The sequence below is a fragment of the Ictidomys tridecemlineatus genome, chromosome 1, assembly GCF_052094955.1.
Source record: "Ictidomys tridecemlineatus isolate mIctTri1 chromosome 1, mIctTri1.hap1, whole genome shotgun sequence".
Classification (NCBI taxonomy): Eukaryota; Metazoa; Chordata; class Mammalia; order Rodentia; family Sciuridae; genus Ictidomys; species Ictidomys tridecemlineatus.
The window spans coordinates 75260647-75268609 of NC_135477.1; the positions used below are offsets into that span (position 1 = coordinate 75260647).

Consider the following 7963-nt stretch of genomic DNA (forward strand, 5'->3'; position numbering starts at 1 on the left):
GTTTAAAGAAAGGAACTGAAAAGGAGATGTGATCAAAGTTGAGACAGGACAAAAAGTTCTAGGAAGGAAACAGATGACTCAAAGAGCACTTGTCTCAGGCGTCACTTGCACAGGTTCTTTCAGGGCCTGGACCAAAGATACCATGTGACTCTGCAGTCTGCTTCTGCCTCACCCTTTGCTAGATCATCTGTGCAGGGCCAATGCTTGTCTTCTCACAGTGAGGATCCTTGAGGGTTCTGGCACTGAATACCTTGCCCCAGGGGACCATGGTGTGTCCAGTCACTGTCCACTCCATTGCAGGGTAGTTCTTAATAGAAAGAGCCAGGCTAGGACATCCCATTCAAGGTGGCCCAGGAACGATCTTGACATGTCCTTCTCTGCAACTACTGGCTGTGCGTCCATGCCAAGCATTGAACCTGGTTCAGGATCAAGGGAACTTGGCCTTGACCTCCATGAGGGAGACATTCACATTCACTTTCTCCATCTCTCCTACTCCTGTCAGCCAGGGCCTCCTTAAGTAAGACTCAGGAATCCCTTTCCCTACTCCTGCTGAAGGGTACTGGGATGCCAATGTCCTGGGAACACTTTGACAAAACCATGGCCTGTGGCCTAGGGCAAGTCATCTCAGTGGTCAGGGCATGGATGAAGGAGGCTATAGACACAGCCTTAAGGACGGTAGGCCTCTGTAGTGAGGCAGCACAAGGGAGGGCCACAGAGTTTGTATCCAGGGTTTTCGTCAAGAGAGGTCCTGGCACGAAGAAAGGGCAAGTAAGAGACTATGGGGACAGCAGGCTGACCCCTGACTCCTTTCCATGCTGGACCATAGCACGGCACGTGGCTGTGGTCTAATACTCAGCTATAAGTGGCATCTTCACCATTGATCTGCAAGGGAAATCTTTTCTGGTGCTCTCTCCCTTGCCAGAACCTGTCCTAGGCATGGAGGGTAAGCGCTCTATGGCAATACAGAGGTCATTCACCAAGTGTTGACAACCTTGTAAGTTTATGTCCATAAAGGTAACAGGCACAGTGAATGGGAAAAATAATGTAGTAGGGTGTGAACTGTAGAAACTCCTTCTGCAGAGGGCCCTGAGGACTCAAGACTACAGGATCTGTCCTCTTCAGCTGGATATGCTAATGGCACAACAGGAATCACACTGCCTGGAATCTGTGGAATTCTTGCCACTTGTGAAGCACATACACACACATGTCATCCCTCCCAGCGGGCAGGGGGTGACCAAGGTTCAGAGCTCTTTCTCCAAGTGCTTCTTTCCTCACTTCACAGTTGCCTCAAGGTTTTTGGTGGGGAAAACTCCCTGGCTTCCCAGGCCAGGCGTCTGTTGCTGAGTTAATACAATGAACCCTTTCTGTCATAGACAGACACCTCTGGCTCTGCCATCCTGTAGCTCAAGCCCCAAGGTGCACCATGAACTGCAGAATCTGGAACAAAATCCTCCCAAAAATAAACAGCAGAACTATGCGAGGGTCAGGCTTCACAAGGCAAATAATGCAAAAATAGAATCTTGCCAGTCTATCTGGGCCCTAAAATCCAGAAATGATGGGTGTTAAGGTTTAGATGTGATGTCCCCCAAAAGCTCAGTGTGAGACATTGCAAGAGAGCTTGGAGGAGAAATGATGGGGTATAGTCTTCACCTAATCAGTGAATTAATCCCTGATGGGGTTAACCAATTAGTAACTGGAGGCAGGTGGGTGTTGCTGGAGGAAGTAGTTCTTTGGGGGTGTGGCTATGAGGTATATATTTTATATCTGGGGAGTAGAGTCTCTCTCTGTTTCCTGATCTTCATGTGAGCTGGTTTATTCTACCACAGTCTCCCGCCATGATCTTCTTCCTCACCTCAAGACATGAGGAATGGAGCCTGTTGATTATGGATTGAGAATGCTGAAATTCTGAGCCCCTAACTAAGCCTTTACTCCTTTACAATTGTTCAGGTTGGGTCTTTTAGACACAGCAAGAAAAAAGCTGACTAAACAATGGGATTGCCAGCTTGCAGCATGTCCAATTAGCTATATTGAAAGGCCTGGCAAGGAAAATAACAGAGAGAAACCTAGGGCCTGTTTAAATGGGGTTGGATCTTCCACTTAGCTTCAAAGACTCAGAGCATTGTGAACAGGGGCAAATGCTCAAGTCCTCCAAGGGGGAACTCTGTTGGAAGGTCAGCACCAGGGTCTTGACCTCCTTCTTGAAGTTGGCATTGAGAAAGACATGAATTAACAGGTTGACACAGGTAGAGGCTGTGGCAATCATGTGGCACGCCAAGAAGATGAGGTTTCTGTGACAGACAGGGATGACTTCATGATGCCAGCCCTCCAGGTATTGGACACACGCAAGGGCAGCCAGAATATGGCAAAATCAGCCACCATTGCCATGAGCATCCAGCTGATCATTCTCATGTGCCCAGCTTGCCAGCTGTAGGTGCCCTTGGGGAACACACACCCCTGCCTCCACAGGCGCTGGTAGTTATGTCCACAGCAGATCAGAATAACGCCCAGAGGGTGCAGTACTGGAAGAGAAGAAGGTGGTACAGCTAATGCGATGGTGGTACAGATACAGTACAGACCACCTTGTCCACCAGAAAATCCAGAGCCTTGGAGTGGTTGTTGTGGAAGACGTTCTCCAGGACACTGTTAGTCAGAAAGGGCAAGGAAAGGAAGCAAGCAATGAGCCAGATGGCCACAATTCCCATGGAGGCCTGGGAGATGCTGGGCTTCCTGCCTGTTGGGTTGATAATGAGCTGATGCCTCTCCAGGGCCACAAGGACAAGTGAGAGGATGGAGACTGTCACTGATGCACACTGGATGAAGGCTTGCATCTTGTGAGGACCTTGCCAAAGATCCAACCAGTAGTCCTGTGAGTGGCTGGCAGATGAAGCCCCTGAGCAAGTCAGTGAAGGCCAGGTGGACAATGAGCAGATTGATAGCATTGTTCTCTTTTTCTTCATGATCAAAGGTTTCCTAGGACCCCCACAGTGGTAGAAAGTGATGATGAAAACCGTTGGGTTCACAGAATCTTGGCAGTGGTCAGAGAAGTTATATAGGACATCCTTGGGTTGGCTCCTGTTTTCACCCTGTGGGGATCCTGGGAAGCACAAGGCCAGGAAGTGAGAGGTGTTCAGGGTAGATGTGAGAAGATTCCAGGAGCTCTTGAACTAAGCAGCCCACTTCACAGGTGAAGCCTGTGAGGCAGACAGACAAATGGGACTCAGGGATCATGCCTCCAGAATGGAATCCAGGGAGAAGCACGGTCCACGGAGAAGGTTCTTAGCTGCTTCCATCCCAATAAATGGACAATAGGAGCTGTCACCCAAGGAACTGGGACAATAGGAGCTATAACCTAAGGCTCAAGGGAAGAGACTGGCATCAAATAGTCATTACCTTCTAGGAAGCACTTTTGCATGTTGGGGATCATGTGTGGTGTTTTGTATATGTTAGCTGGTTTACTCTGAAAGGTATATATCAACCCATTTCATTGATGAGGAATCTAAGATTCAGAGACGTGAGAGTCAACTTGCCCCCAGCCACACAACTTATAAAAAATGGGTTCCAGATACAAACCGAGGTTTGTGTGATACCAGAATCTGTTCCATATATTCCTTCTCACCTCAGAATTCATCTGTTTTGATGATAAAGTAGTTGGGGAGTTGTATGCAGAGTTCCGAGGCAGAATTGTTCAGAAAACCCCTTGACACATTTTACCATTTGGAGGCAACAATAAATGTTTCTGTTCACTTCATGCTCTTCAGGACAGAAGAATTTCTTGGAACTCAGCACAAAATGCACCCTCTTGGTCTCAGCCCCTACCTGCCAGGCCAGCCATATTTCTCAGGTGACAACTTGTCAAAGGTGATGACTTTTAGGAATGCAAATACTAGCTCTCCATCACATCAGTATATATCTGCTCTCATTATTGTTCATGAACATCTGGTCAAGGACATCTCTCTCCCTGGATCCCACACCATGTGTATGCTCAAGTCACCTGATGTTCTTTCCAGTTCCTAAACGCACCAGGTAGTTCCACACTTCTATGCCTTGCCACAGGCTGTTCATTCTCCCTGGAGCCTCCTCAGCACAAGGGACCACTCCAATATTAAGTTGGAATTTGGACTCAAGAGCCTCAAAGAAGTAATGCCAATGACAGACATTGTGACATTGAAGAGTCCCCTGCCCTATCACAACATGCATCACTATGACCCACCACACAGGCTCACAGGTTCTCTAGTTATCATTAGTCCCATAAGGTCCCAGTTCTCAATCTTCATTAAACATCAAAATTATTTGGGAGCATATTGAAAGGACAGATTTCAGGGCTCCTCTCCCTGGAATACAATTAAGTGGGTCTGGGATGGGGCCCAGGAATCCATATTTTCACAAGTGGCCTAAGGGATTCTGATGAACATGATTGTCAGGCCCTATTTTGAGAAACACTATTCATGGAAAAACATCCTATTTGAGATAATCTGTACTTCCTTTGTATTAGCAACACCCATTTTTCAACATAACTGTGTCCTTCCTGAGCAACTTCTAACTTAAAGGCAATTCTTACAGAGTGAGGTCAGATTAGACATAGATTAATAACAATTTATCAGCTGTCATAGATGTCACTCATTGTACATTTGACTTATAGAGATTAGTCTTGTTTGACTTATAGAAATGAGCCACTTATAAGGTCAAATCAGGAATTTGCCTGACAGCTTACAATGTGGTTATTTAGGCTCCATATTTCAAGAGGCTGGACAGTTTTGCCAGCACCATGGTTTTCTAGGAAAAAGTACTATTTGGAGTTAAACATGACAAAATGAAATATACCAGGATGAAACACAAAGTTCAAAATTTGAGGTAGAAAAGCAAGCCACAACTGCTACTGTTGTGCTGGCTTCAGATGCAACAAATGGGAGAGAAACCTCAAGGATCTGGCTGACCATTAGCCAGAGCAGAGCAAGGTCATCAGTGAGGGGCAACACCAGCAAATTCAAACCACCAACTGTAGTATGATCAGAGGGGAGTTACTGGTCAGGGAGGGATGTAGAAAATAGTCACTGCTGCCAATGTCTCGGCTTGGCACAAGATCACGAGCCACCACACAGCTTTGTAGGTTCAAACAGCAATTCTTTATTCCGGATCTCACACCAGCCTCCACACATGCTCAGGGGAAATTCCAAATCTCCCGCACAATTCACATCCTAAATACTTTCTTTCCATGAGAACTCAGCGGGAACTCAGGCAGTAGGCACACCCTACTCCCAGCAGCAATAATCTTCAACCTCCAGCTTCCCTAAAACTCCTATTGTCTTAAACCGGGAACGCCCTAAACCCAAGGACCGGGATACTTCCTCAAACCTGCAGGATACACCCTAATCCTGGAACCACCCTGGTCATTGAGCAGGGTCACCTTTCTCAAACACACATGCAAAGTCATAGCAAATTTCCAAGGCAAGTCCATTTTACATGGGGTACGCTGGCAAGGATTTCGATGCATCATTCCTACTTGGCAATGGCCCTCAGCATCTCCCCCCTTCTGATTAATTAAACAACAAGCAATGTGGCTTAAGGACCATGCCTTGTAGGTTGTCCAATTCAACATATGGTTCTTACCCATCATGGGAGAACTGACCTTTAGGCGTCAGCTTCCTGTCTTATGTTGAATCCACTGCAATCTGATCAACCTGTCACTGACTACCGGTCCAGCATTCAGCCATGCTTGTGGATAAGCCTATGCACCAGTGGGGAGGTGAGGTTCTTGCCTCACCTTTGTTGGCCCCCAAATTTAGCCTTGGTGCCAGTGGGGGGGTGAGGTTCTTTGCCTCACCTCTGTTGGCCCCCAAATTTAGCCTTTACTAGTAGAAGGGAGGAGGATACAGAAATGCCATGACACCAAGCCAATTGACAGCTCCTTTGGAAAAATTGCGTCACTGGTGACACCATCAGCAAAGATGCCAGCATTACCACAATTAACATGGGGTGCGCTGGCAAGGAAATTGCATCTCTGGTGACACCATCAGCAAAGATATGCCAGCAGTACCACAATTTGCTGCACCAGACGATAGTTCACAATGCATGCAACTGATATATAGTCCAGGCAAGTTCTGCAAGCAGTTCAAATCGGAGGAGTCTATCAATATGTCCACTTCCTCCCAAAGTAAATCAAGTCCTTGATTGAGCATTACTTGTTGAGTTATATTCATTGATGCATCAGTTTATACAGTTTACTGTGATAGCTATCATAGAAGCTGTAGTTTGGTTTTCTTAGTCTTCACCGGCACTGGGATGGAGATGGGAATTCTGGCAATGATGCTAAAGAGACATTATCCTGAAGAGAATTATTAAATATAATGAAAAGGAAAGGTGAAAGTAAACATATCTGTTAACCACCTTTAAAAACAATCATTAACAGCTGTTTACCTAATTTAAATTAGTAAGCAAACAGATCTGTTAACCACCTTTAAAAACAATCCTTAACAGCTGTTTACCTAATTTAAATTAGTAAGCAAACAGATCTGTTAACCACCTTTAAAAACAATCCTTAACAGCTGTATACCTAAATTAAATTAAACTATTTAAATCACATGAATAAAAAAAAAATTCGGATCCATTTTTTCATGAGCGCTCCTCATATATGAAATATGGACATACACACATACAGACATACAACACAAAACAGTGCACACATAACATACAACATATAAGACAATAACGGCCTTGTAGCTTTACCTAGGTAAAATCTCCATTGCAATGTTTAAAAACTCCACAGTCAAAAAATAAAACACAGTCAAAAAACAAAACTGATCAGAAAAACATTAACCTAGGTTTGTATGAGCTCAAAAAATAAAATAGAACTTTACGATGTGGGAAAAATGCAATAATAAAATAGATATTGAAAGAAAGCACTGTGGTTAATCACTGTCGCAGATGTGAGAATAGCCAAGCTGGAGCTCTGGATATCAGCTGTTATGGATTTCAGTCAAATCATCTTCTTTTTCTGTAGAAATTGTTTTGGTTAACCTCTCTGGAATCCAAATCAGCTGCTGTTCTTCCTGTGGAAAAACACAAATGGAACCCTGATTCCAGACAATAACTGGATCAGGACCTTTCCATTGTCCTGTTAGAATATCTTTCCAAAGTACCTTAGGCTTATGTACATTTTTTGGATACATATGTCTTTCCGCAGCACTAAGTCCTGATGAATCCAAATTTAGAAAGTTTAGAGTAAAAAGGGTTATTTTAAGTTTATCTTTGGGGGATATATACCCCTTTCCAATTCCCTCTTTTTGCTTTAATAAGAACGTTTTAATAGTTTGATGAGCTTTTTCAACTATGCCTTGTCCCTGTAGATTGTGTGGGATTCCTGTAATATGAGTAATACCAAATGATGAGCAAAATTGTTTAAAAGAGGTAGACGTATAACCAGGACCATTATCAGTTTTTAACTGTTTAGGAACACCCACAGTGGCAAAATTTTGTAAGCAATGAGCTATAACATCTTTAGTTTTTTTCTCCGGCATGAAGGGAGCCCATCAAAAATCCAGAAGAAGTATCAACTGTAACATGTAAATATTTTAATTTTCCAAATTCTGGCAAGTGTGTGACGTCCATCTGCCAAATATGGTTAGGTATCAGTCCTCTAGGATTGACTCCAAGATTAACTTGTGGTAAAAAGGTCACACAATTTTGACATTGTTTTATTATATACCTGGCTTGTTCCTTAGTTATTTTAAAACGCTTCTGTAAAGTATTAGCATTAACATGAAACTTTTTATGAAAATTTGTAGCTTCTTCTAGTGTAGAGAAAATATGTACATCATGTGTAGTTTTATCTGCTAAATCATTGCCCAAACTAAGGGCTCCAGGCAATCTTGTATGTGCCCTAATATGTCCTATAAAGAATGGATCTTGGGGCTGGGGATGTGGCTCAAGCCGTAGCGCGCTCGCCTGGCATGCGTGAGACCCGGGT

The 7963-nt window shown here is 44.2% G+C and overlaps 1 pseudogene; it reads right to left on the reverse strand.

Annotated features, from left to right (window-relative positions):
- Positions 1-2074: 2074 nt before the first annotated feature.
- On the reverse strand, positions 2075-4062 carry LOC101961159 (neuropeptide Y receptor type 4-2-like; annotated as a pseudogene).
- Positions 4063-7963: the final 3901 nt, after the last annotated feature.